A 12,283-nucleotide genomic window follows, 5' to 3' on the forward strand; every position below is an offset into this window, starting at 1 on the left:
GCAAGATCTCTCCCAAATCTCAAGAGATATTTTGCTCTTCTAGACATCTTGCAAAACTTTGATGAAAACTCACAAGATCTTGCAGGAAATCAGCAGGAAATTAGCAGGAAATCACCTATCTGTTTCCCTGCAAGCACACACCTTTATTTATTTATAATACAAGTTTCTCAATCCACCAGATCTGCACAAAACAGCAGACTGTGTGTGTGTGTGTGCGTGTGTGTGTGTGTTTGTGTGTGTGTGTGTGTGTGTGTTGCTCCAAGCCAGGAAAGCTGAGATCCATGGGTATTTGTTTACATGTGCCCATACGCCTTTTGTGATCTACCATGCTTGCACGAAAGAGCAGTCCAAGAATAAAAATAAGTGATGTCTCACTCCAGACAAGGTAAGGATTTGGAGTTGTTCACATGAACAACCGTTTGCTTCATATTCTCACGCAGGCCTGGCCAGGACGCAGGCCATCTTGCAAGACTTTGATGAGATCTATCAAGATCTTGTAGGAAATCTGCAGGAAATCAGCACCTATCCTGGCACCACTTCTCGGCCAGGATGCAGGCCTGGTGTCAGGGTACTGTCAGCGGCTCCCAGCTGTTTGCCTAGGAAAGTATAAATACAAGGGGAAGTTTCTTAGTCCTTTTTTATTTCAAACTTTACAAAGAGAGACTATAGAACCCAGCCTCTTGGATAATGGTGTCGTCCCGAGTGAATCTCCACCCTCCCCATCTCTTCCACATCCTCATTTGTCATCATCACCACCTCCTCTATGAGTGCCGCTAAGTGTCCTCTGACTTTGAGCTCTTTGCTCTCCTACTTTTAAGGCTCGCCGGGTTCTGGGAGATGGAGGGTCTGGAATGCTTTCTAGTGACAATGTGTCAGCCAGCTGCTGCTCCGGTTCTGTCTGCTCCTCCTCTCCCATTATTTCCCCACTTTCTCCCTCATTTGTCTCTGAGCTGTGACCTCCTGCAAACCACTGTTGTAGATCTATACTGTCTTCTTCTTCCTCCTCCCTGGAAGGGTCAGAATAAGGAGATGGTCTCCACAATTCCTCCTCCTCTGCCTAGCCCCTGACAACACAGTTTCATTGAAAACCCGTCATCATCCGGTGAAAACGCTACGTTTCACTGCCTTTCCACAAAATGAGCTGAGCCTTTGGTGCCCTAAACTGCGGGGTCGTGGTTTTACCAAAAACCCAACATTGTCTGATTCTCTCCCAAGTGGCACCAAACACCAGCAAAAGGATTCCTACAACGTTTGCTGGTGAAAATGCTGCGTTTCACAGTGCCCGACAAAATCAGCCTTTGGCACCCTAACTCAAAGGTATCCCATACAAGGGTTGTTTGTGTCCATGTGGAGACAAAGTAGCTGAACTGCTGTGCCATGCCTTCTTTGAATGTGACCTTCAGAGAGAGGAACACAATAAATTGCTTTGTGCCCTTATGAGGAAACACCCTGGAAGGACACTGGAATGTTCCCTGGAATATTTATTGGCCGATACAAACAAGCTAATAGCAAATCTAGTGCCCATGTTCTCTGTTCAAAGGTGTTGCAAGATGATGATCTCATTTTTACCTTTTGCAGCATGTGATATTCTAAAGACATGTGTTATATCCTTTGTACTACAGTGGCATCTTGGGTTACAGACACTTCAGGTTGCAGACTCCACTAACCCAGAAATAGTACCTCGGGTTAAGAACTTTGCTTTAGGATGAGAACAGAAACTGTGCTCCGGTCATGGCGGCAGTGGGAGGCCGCATTAGCTAAAGTGGTACCTCAGGTTAAGAACAGTTTCAGGTTAAGAACAGACCTCCAGAATGAATTAAGTTCTTAACCCAAGGTACCACTGTATATTACCACTGTATATTGGAATTTAACCAAGCATATATTTTAATGCTCATGCTTTTATTCTTTGTATGCTGTGTTTTCGTGGGTCTGTGACCTTATAATAAGAGATTTGATTGATGCTTCTCAAATTTAAATTATCAGGCATCGGGGACAAATAACAGCAGAGACCCATTGTGTTCATAGCTTGCTTCTGTTAAGCTGCTCAGCACTGCCTGGCTAATCACAAGGGTCCTTGGTGCAATCCAGCAGAACTCATCTTATGTTCTACCTGCTCTGTAGTTAGCTCATCCCAGGACTTTGACACAGGGCTGTAGTTCAGGGGCAAAGTGCCTGCCTTGGGTGCAGAAGGACCCAGGTTCAATCCTTGAATGTCTCCTGTGTAAAAAGCTTGGAGAGACATTGCAGGTCTGTGCAGACAACACTGAGTTAAATGATCTGGTGGTCTGACTTGATGTAAGCAGCTATGTATAATTGTTGCCTTGCATACTTAATGCACAAGCTGCTCACCCGAAACTTATGAGTGGAACCTGAACGCATCTAACCCAGCTACAATTTCTACAGCTGTTGTAAGGGGGGGGCTTTTGCAACCCACAATTGTTCTTAATTTTCCAACTAACTGAACCTGATTGAATGGAACTCTTGCCTTCTGCGAGTTCCTTCGCCTTGCAAAGGTTTGAAGGACTGTAAAGAGTCTAACAGGTTTCCCCAATTTCATACCACAATAGTTCACTTGCAGCTCTGGAGCTATAGAGGGGTTTCCACAATCCACAACCACTTTTCTGTAAAACAATTTGCTGGGAATTTGCCATAAACCTATTCCCAGAGGAATTACAGTGGGGTTCCTGAACAGTTCAGGTAAGACTACAGGTGATTTGAGAAAGGGGGATCTTGGTGCTTTTCAGCACCATCTTTTAAATTTTGTGGCTTATTATACTTTCTATCACCTTCCCTTCATGCTCTCCAAATCAGCTAAATTCTATCCCTTTACTAAACTTTTTTTTTTGAAATAGTAATAATCATAAATAAATAAGAATAAAAATGTGCACCCCACCACCAAGACCATTCCATTGTAACTATCCAACCTCCCAAAATTTCAACTCCTCTTGTGATGGTTTGACCCCTTTCCGTTTTAACAGTACAAATTCTACAAACACCCTCCATATCTCCTCAAAATCATTTCTCCTGCATATGCCCTGTCTTACCTTAATGACACATGTTAATTTATCATTAATAGTTATATCCCACACCTCTTTATACCATTCTTCCATTTTATGTTTTGCTTGCCCCTTCCAATTCCTAGCTATCATAATTCAGGCAGTAGTCAATAAATTTGTGAGCAAGTCCTTCATCGCCTGTGAACCTTCCACCCCATTGTAAATTGATAATAATGCTGCCTGTGGACTTTCGGTCAGCTTTAACCCCGTGATTTCTGATATCTCCTTAAACACCCTTTGCCAAAATGATTGTACGTATTTACACCCCCACCACATGTGAACATATACTAAACTTAAGATTTTTATGGGGAGACTTCCCTCTCCACAGTCTGTGTACACATCAGTATATACACTTTCACAGAACCAGTTGTGCATGGGTAGAGTCAGCTTGTACCCATATTCAGTTAATGTGTGAACCAGCCTATAGCTAACCATTCTCGGTTCTGCCTTAAGTAAATGTTTTTGTGAAGGTGCATAAATCAACAACATGAAAAATGCTTTGTCCTTAGATGCTGTGAGTTTAGTTCCTCAGCCTTCTCACTCAGTACTCCCTCCTCCTCTTTAACTCCCTCTCTTTACCTATAATTAATCATGATAAAGTTACATTCGGTAGAGAAAACGTCCCTTGGAGAAATGGCAGTTCATAGTCAGTATGATCGCAAATAATTAAAGGCACCTGTGGCGAAGCAAAGAAAGGATGGAGCAAAATTTGCCAGCTCGATATTAGTTTCCAAAATGAAGAAATACCTGCCCGTTTGCATTCAAAACTATTCCCAATTAAAATTGGTTAGTTTTGTTAAATCTGGCCCTAGCCAAAGTTTCCATTAGATTTCTATTTTTGTTGGACCGTCTGGTGTTTTCCCATCATCCTTCAATCTTCCCTCTTAGTGTTATTATATTTAAAATCCATTTGACATCTTCTTTAGCTCTCCCACATCCCAGCAATAAATGCAAAGGCTCCAGAGGGATATTGTATACAGTCATTATTAATACCTGAGCCCCAGCACCAGCAATATATAAAACCAGAGTTTAAATGTACCATATTACCAATAAGACCAAATTAGAATGATAAATCTTATTCAAGTATCATCTGTAATAGACTTTCAAAGAAGCTTATTTTACATTAGATGCTAATATAAAGATTTTATATTAGCAGTTATTTTTCTTTATAATCCTAAAACTCATTCTGAGTGAAATAAGAATAGAAACTGGGGGGCAGGAATTAACAGCATGTCATATATTTCTCTTAGAAGTTCTTTAGGTTGCTAGTTAGAACTACAACACAGTGCCTCTCTAGCCATGTGAGTAGTCCCTTAATATTTTATCTTTCTCACTGAACAAATCTCTATGGTAGTGGTGGGGAACCTCAGTGCCAAGCCTGGATGACCCTACTTCTCCAGAAGTTTCACCACATGAGCAACTCATCACCTCCATGGCCTGTGCAGCCATCTGGGGACTCCAGTCCAGAAACCACCAAGGAACCGCAGTCTCCTAAACAGCACAGGAACCAACATTTGCTAAATCAGCCAAGGTTCGTTTAACTACAAGAGACACTTCCCAGCCTGAGTGGCTGCTTTATTTAAGCGTGACTGCCTTATTTAAGTCTAGTGCTATCTGCTGCTGAAACAACATCCAAGCCTACTTGTGACAGAAGCCAGCCTGAGTGTCATTTGAAGCTGTCCAAGGTGCTGCCTTGAACTGGAACTCTTGCCTTGCCTCTATCCCTCAAAGCTGTGTTGTATTTATTCAGGGCTTCCAGCTTTTGTGGGCTGTAATCCACGAAAAAGATGTGCTTAGAATTAAATAATTCTTAGCCAATAAATAATTTTTGAGCACCAGAATTAGACACATCTCACAGTCCTTCCATACATCAAAAACACACAAATGATTACCACGATGTTGCTGTTAAACAATTGGGAGCTTGTGTTGATCTACTGCAAGCCACCCAGAGATCCACTAGTACAATGTTCTTGTGGGATGTAAGCCATTGGAGCAGTCAAATACAACATTCCTTGTTTCCCTAGAGTGGGCACAAGCAGGGGGATGTTACTCCAGTCAGTATTACTTCCTGTTCCACTGGTCTGGAGTATCCGCCCCCTGTATGTGACCAGGGAGATGGGTGTGACCCTGGCTGACTCCATAAAAGAGCCGAGTCATGCAGCCATCTCTCTCTCTTGATGCCATGCTGCTCTCCTGCAGCCATTTTGTTTGCTTGATGCTGTTCTCTGAATGTATTTTGCTGTCTGCTGGCTCTCAGCCAGCAGCACATGGGCTCAATCCCCATAAGGGATGAACTCACACAATGTTCTGTAACTACAAGCTAAAGTCTGCCTTCAGAGATTGTACTGTGAACTGAATGTGAGTAAACTTTTTGTTACTTTTAAGGAAGGACTCTTGTGTCTTGATTCTTTTAAGAGGGATCAAAGGGGATGCCAGGAATAATCTTAACTAAAGAGATTCAAACAAATCTGCAAACTAGCTTCCTGCTATGTTGAGGGGGATCTGCTCTGCTACTGTACATGACTCACTAGCGTGAATGAAGGAAGGATAATCTTTAGTCAATATATCCTCTCCTACTATCCTTAACATTCCCACAGCGTTTAGCAAATGCAAGCAGGGCAAGCAGGCAGGGATTTGCATCTGCTTTAATTGCAACCTGCTTTCATAGTTGCAATTCTTAATTATCTACTTTTTTGTTTTGGGTTTTTTGCAATTCATCTTTATTGATTTCTTTTAACAAACATTCATAAAATCACATTGTAACATTACAATTTTTCTTGTCATTAAACTTGTGATTGTGAAACATAATAAAGAAAAAATATACTCTTAATCATTTAATTCATTTGTACTCCATTTGCGCTTGACGTCCCTCCCCTTCTTACTTGGGTCCTCTATTTTACTTAGTTGAATGCCCGTCTATATATTTGGTAACCTACTTTTCCACTATATTTTAATATATCTTCTTACAAGATTTATTCTAAACTAGTAAAAAAATTACTTCTCCATAATGGTCTTTCAGATACTGTTTAAATATATTCCAATCATTTCTAAATGTTTGTTTTGTTTGATCTCTTATCTGCCCTGTCAGCTTATCCATTTCAGTGTACTCCATCAATTTAATCAGCCACGCTTTCTTTGTTGGTAAGATCTCTGTTTTCCAATTCTGAGCATAATTATCTACTTTTAGTGTATTTGTTTACAAAAAACATGTCCTGTGATTCCATTGACATTAAAAGGTGTCATTACATCTTAAGACCTGTAAATGTATGGTACAATATTATTTTCCTTCACAAGTCTGTGTCGAATTCCCTGTAGTTGCTCCAGGTGGGTATGCATTCCTGCTTCTACAGTTCTCACTGCGGGTGGTGCTGTAGTCTAAACCACTGAGCCTCCTAGGCTTGCTGATCGGAAGGTCAGCAGATCGAATCCCTGTGACGGAATGAGCTCCCATTGCTCTGTCCCAGCCCCTGCCAACCTACCAGTTCGAAAGCACACCAGTGCAAGTACATAAATAGGTACCACTGTGGCGGGAAGGTAAATGCCATTTCCTTGCACCCTGGCTTTCATCATGGTGTTCTGTTGCGCCAGAAACAGTTTAGTCATGCTGGCTACATGACCTGGAAAGTTGTCTGTGGACAAACATTGGCTCACTCAGCCTGAAAGTGAGATGAGCACTGCAGCCCCATAGTCACCTTTGACTGGACTTAACCGTTCAGGGGTCCTTTACCTTTACCTTTACCTTACATCACTGTTTCTACAGTTCTCAATGCCCACCTGCCCCCAGTTTTGCACACCTTGGCAAAGCTAAGGAAGACCTATGAGCATCTTCTCTCTTCCAAGCAGTGGTCTCAGGTTAAGCAAAATACAAGTCCCAGCAAGGCAAGGTCATGGAAACCATAAGCTAAGTCCAGAAAAGCAAGCTCCACGTCTCAAAGGCAAACAAGCAATGTGAGTAGCACCCCGGACAGTTCCAAGTAGAACAAACACAGACTGAGTCTTGAATGGAACTGCAGCTTCTTTTGAACAGATAGCCCCAGCCCTGATGAGTGGGTCTTTTATTTATTGACTCCAAATATGTTTCTGAGCACAATTCAAAGTGTTGGTGCTGACCTTTAAAGCCCTAAACGGCCTCGGCCCAGTATACCTGAAGGAGCGTCTCCACACCCATCGTTCAGCCCTGACACTGAGGTCCAGCTCCGAGTGCCTTCTGGCAGTTCCCTCCCTGAGAGAAGTGAGGCTTCAAGGAACCAGGCAGAGGGCCTTTTCGGTAGTGGCACCAGCCCTGTGGAACGCCCTTCCATCAGATGTCAAGGAAATAAACAACTACCTGACTTTTAGAAAACATCTGAAGGTAGCCATCTGAAGGGAAGTTTTTAATGTTTGATGTCTATTATTATTATTATTATTATTATTATTATTATTATTATTATTATTATTTTCAAAGGGGCCCAAGCTCATTTATGAGCCTTGGACTCTGGTGGTGCAGTGGAGGCCATGGTTTTACTAAGGACCCCAAAGCTGGAGCCACTGGAGTCCGAAGACAGTCATGTACCCTCTTCAGGCCATAAAGGCACTGGAACCACCAGTTCTTCTAATGCTGGGACCTTTGAGGTAGCGGGTGCATCAAAGGCTGGTTCAGAGAGCAAATGCTTCTGGTCAGATATCAACACACACATACAACACCCATATCATGTGATATTAAGGACAGAGGGAAAGTAAATGGTTTTGACTTATAAAGCCCTAAATGGCTCAGTACCACAGTACCTCAAGGACCGCCTCTTTCCATGTGAGCCTACCTGGGCCCTGAGATCATCTTTAAGGCCCTCCTTTGTGCGCCTCCTCCTCAAGAGGTCCAGAGGGTGGCAACACAAGAATGGGCCTTCTCTGCAGTGGCTCCCCATCTATGGGATTCTCTCCCCAGGGACGTTTGCCTGGCGCCTTCATTATACACCTTCAGATGCCAGGCAAACCAAGCCTTTGGTTGATCTGATTTACATCCTATGCCCTTTTAAAATGTGGGGGGTTTGGGGCGGCTATTGAGTTGTTGTGTTTATTTTTATTAGGTATATTGTGGTTTTATATCTTCATTTTATTCTATGAACCGCCCTGAGACCCCCGGGTTTAGGGTGGTATATAAATTCAATCCATCAATCCATCAATCAATACTGAATGTCAGTTTCTGTTCTTTTAAAAATATAACATTGCAAACTCTACAAATTGAATGCAGAAATTAACAATCAGGCATAAGAGTACACTTTGGAAAGGGCCAGAAATTAAAAACTTGTGTCTGAATGATGTTGAAGAGCATTCATCTATAAAAACTTTTCCAGCACTGTGCAGGAGTGCACGAGTCTTAATGGCAATTTCTATTCCCCTTTTCCCATTTTCAGAGAGGACCACAGAGGCAGCATCTGCAGCTGCCTTTCTCCCCCAGAAGGGAACAGCCGAGCACAGCTAAAGTTTTCTGCTCAGAAGTTTCCTAAGGGATGCTTGAAATCCCTAAATGAGTCAGCAGCAGCATCTTGGCAGAAGCCCCAGGCGAGAGAGAGAAAGAGGGATAAGCAGGAAGTTGATCAAATTGTTCTCATTTCCCAAGATGGATGGCACACCATCAGCTTGTCAGGGAAACTGACGGGTTTTGACTTGCAGCAATTGAAACACATGCTGTTGAGCAGATAAGAAGCGTTTAATGGAAACACATGTCTCAAAGAGTGAAATTCCCAGAAGATGCTATATAAATGAAGGCCTTTTTTTCCTTGCACAGAAGCACACACACTTGGCAGGGGGAGTTCACAGGAAAGGTGGGGGGAGCTACTCAGAAGATAAAGCACTTCTCTACCTTCTGATGGTGGCTTCTGGGCATGTGACCATCTTTAGGGACACCCCCCAGGGGTAACTAACATAGGGTCCCTTTGCCTGAGGAAGCACAAATCTGTGACAAGGGATCCAAACTCCTGGAGTCAGCAGGATTCAAGCCTGAAATGGAACAAATAGGCAAATGTTAGTGGCTGCCCCAGAAACCCAACTAGGAAGAGTAAACAACTTCTGGTCCCAGCATATATTAAAGTCTAAAGGAGTGCTCTCTTCCTCTTCCAGCGATGTGTCATATGGCTCAGGAGTTGAGAGTTGGTAAGTCCTGTTACCTATGCAGAGAACCCTCCACCACTTCCCCACTCAGTGCATGGGATGTTGTGAAGAGATGTTTGCTGAGATGACTCTCTCTCTCTCTCTCTCTCTCTCTCTGTCTCTCTCTCTCTCTCTATCTATCTATCTCTATCTCTATCTCTCTCCCCGCCCCCTCTCTCTCTGGCTCCGGAGGATGCAGAAAGTCCCAGAAGCCCTTCAAGCAACAAAGTTGCATCAGCTCCTTTAAAAGCTAGTTAATGTTCCTCCACTAAAATGGTGATAACTGATGTCCCAAAGAGTGGCACAAATGGTTTTTAATTAGGAGACTGTTGCAGCACATTAGGCTCAATGAGGCTTTAAAAGTCGATCTCTTGGCCAGCTTCACTTCATCACGAAAACCTATTCCTTGCCATGAGCATTGAGGGAAGGATGATTCGGGTGTCGTTTGATGGGTCACAATTTCCTGGAGCAATCCTCCTCCTAACCGTAGACCCCATTAAGTATGCAAATACTTCATCCTCTGAATTGTCTGGAGCTCTAGTGTGGTTCTGCATGATAACACCTTTGTAGCAGATCCCAGGAAAGCACAAAAAGGAATAGGGCTCTGATCCAGCACTCTATTCTGGGTGGAGGAAAGCCCAGATCTTGCACTGTGCTCCCTGTCTCCACAATAGCACCCACGTGCATTTCAGTGATGAAGTTGCCAGCTGTCAATCTATCTCCCCTTGAGAAGCATTGGGCTGCCTGTTGAGAGCCCCTCTTGTGTCTTTACCACAGAAGCCTGGCAGGCTGCAAAGCATTCTGGGAAAGAGTTCAAGGATGCACACACAGTTCATTCAAGGTGCTGCTGACCAAGCCTGTTGGCTCACCACCCCCACTATGATTTTATTGGGGGGGGGGAGAGAATTTAAAATACTGTAAGTTGCTTCAAGTACAGTGGTACCTTGGTTCTCAAATGCCTTGGTACTCAAACAACTTGGAACCCAAACACTGCAAACCCAGAAGTAAGTGTTCCAGTTTGCGAACTTTTTTTGGAAGCCAAACATGCTCCATTTTTTATTAACTTTCTTTTCTGTCATTACAAACATCTCATATCACTAACATACATATTACATATCTTCACCCCTTCCCTCCCAGGCTTCCCTCAGCTTCCATTTCTGGTTTGTTACCCTCTTATTGCATACTGCTGTTCCTTACAATCCACTGTATCATTTCTGAGTGTTACACTTCCAATTTGAGTGCCACACTTCCATTTTGAGTGCCATGCTAAGGTCTGTCTGGTTTTGCTATTTATTTTGCATTTTTGTTTTTGCAGCTTTTTTGTTTTGTTTTTGTGACTGTGTGGAACCTAGTTCAGCTACTGATTGATTGATTGATTGATTGATTGTGTGACTGCAGTACATTGATTATTGCTTTCATTTTATTTATCAGTGGTCTCGTTTTAGGGGTTGTTTTTAAAAGTCTGGAACAGATTAACCCATTTTGCATTATTTTCTATGGAAAAGCGCACCTTGGTTTTGGAATGCTTTGATTTTGGAAAGGACTTCCAGAAGGGATTAATTTTGAGAACCAAGGTACCACTGTACTTCAGTTAGTAGCCATTATATAAATATGTCAAATAAATAAATAAATACCTCTTCTACAGATGATTGATCTTCTCCCTGAGGAAACCTGAGGTAGAGAGATTGAGAGGTCTTGCATTGGAGCAATGGCACCCTGTCTGGTGCTCCTGGTGGTGGTGATGTACTGTCATTTGATGCTGATTTACACCATCTCCTATGTCAGAGGGAGGGAACCTTCCTTGGCTCAGTGGACCAGAGCTTTATCTGCCTCTTCCCCACAGGCCAACACTGACAAGTAGGCGGGGCCACCAATTTGTCAGTCACCTGACATCATAATGCCATAGGACCCATGCTCTATCATAATGCCATGGGCGAGCAGCTTCTGAAACTCTTTCCCCTCTCATCTTAGTATATAAATCCATGAATAAAGTTACATTCCATACACACAAAGCTCTGGGTCGGGGCATATCTACGGTGTTAAAGCAACTTTGCTCTGTTGCTAGGCAGGGTTCGAAAATGACAAAATTGTCTGCCTGTTGGCATCACTGCCTTTTTCAATCAGATCTTTTTGGAACGGCTTACTAGGCAGAGGGAAAAGCGTAAACGTGGAACTCTTACATGTGCTTGGGATATTCCCTTTCTGCCTTTTGCAATAATATGCCTCTTTGTAGAATGCCTGTTAAGGCGGGGGCAGGGAGATTTGTTGTAGGGATAGGGAATGTTGAAACAATATAAAGATCTCCCCCCGCCAATATGCCCTCAAGTTTGGTGACCTTTTGCTAGTAAATCAATAATAAATTGCATATTTTTTTATATGAGCATGGCAAGCTTAACTTTTCCCATCAGAAGAATGCTATCAAAAGGACAGTTTAGTTAGCTATTAATTTCCCAGCTACAAACCCATTATTGCTTAACATTCCCCACAAAAGGCAATTCAAAGCTCCCCCCATAATCTATGAAAATGATAATGCAGTTAATTAATACATGCTTAAGTACTGCAAATGCAATTATGTGCACATCCTCAAACCTCCTAAATCCATATTGTGAAAATGTTGAAATATGAGAATTAAGATAAGTTTAAGTTTCCTGCAAATGAATTCAAGTCAAGAGAAGTTGCTTTGGAATGGTTGGTTGCTCCTAATCTGTTTAGCAAGCCTGATACAATTTGTATTTTTCCCAGGATACTCTCTTCAAGGACAGGGTCCAAATTCTATTCTTGACTTGCTCTCACCCTCATTCACTTCCCTTCTTCTGCCATTGTCACCCAGTTGACACTTCACAGGATGCCATTTTATGACACCATTTCCACATCCATTTTCACAAGGGAGCTGTCACAGACGTGTGAAAAATGTACATACCAAGGCACTCCCCAGGGTGAAATAGTAGGAACTCAGGGATGGTGAGTGCTTCATCGTCCACAAAGGTCACCAAGATTCTGTGCCTGATATACTCCAGAGACCACCAACATTATTCCATCCATGTGATCGACTCAGATACTCTTAACACCCTATTAGTGTTTGCTCAATAAACAATGGCAAA

The 12,283-nt window shown here is 42.7% G+C and overlaps 1 long non-coding RNA gene across 1 annotated transcript; it reads right to left on the reverse strand.

Moving 5' to 3' along the window:
• Window positions 1–245: 245 nt before the first annotated feature.
• LOC310750786 lies at window positions 246–11,009 on the reverse strand. Its single transcript, XR_014542273.1, has 3 exons — window positions 10,817–11,009; window positions 3,661–3,732; window positions 246–596 (listed from the first exon to the last, which is right to left on the reverse strand). It is a non-coding gene; the product is annotated as an uncharacterized lncRNA (long non-coding RNA).
• Between the last annotated feature and the right edge of the window lie 1,274 nt (window positions 11,010–12,283).

The sequence above is a fragment of the Podarcis filfolensis genome (genome assembly GCF_964270895.1).
Source record: "Podarcis filfolensis genome assembly, chromosome: 15".
NCBI classification, from domain to species: Eukaryota; Metazoa; Chordata; class Lepidosauria; order Squamata; family Lacertidae; genus Podarcis; species Podarcis filfolensis.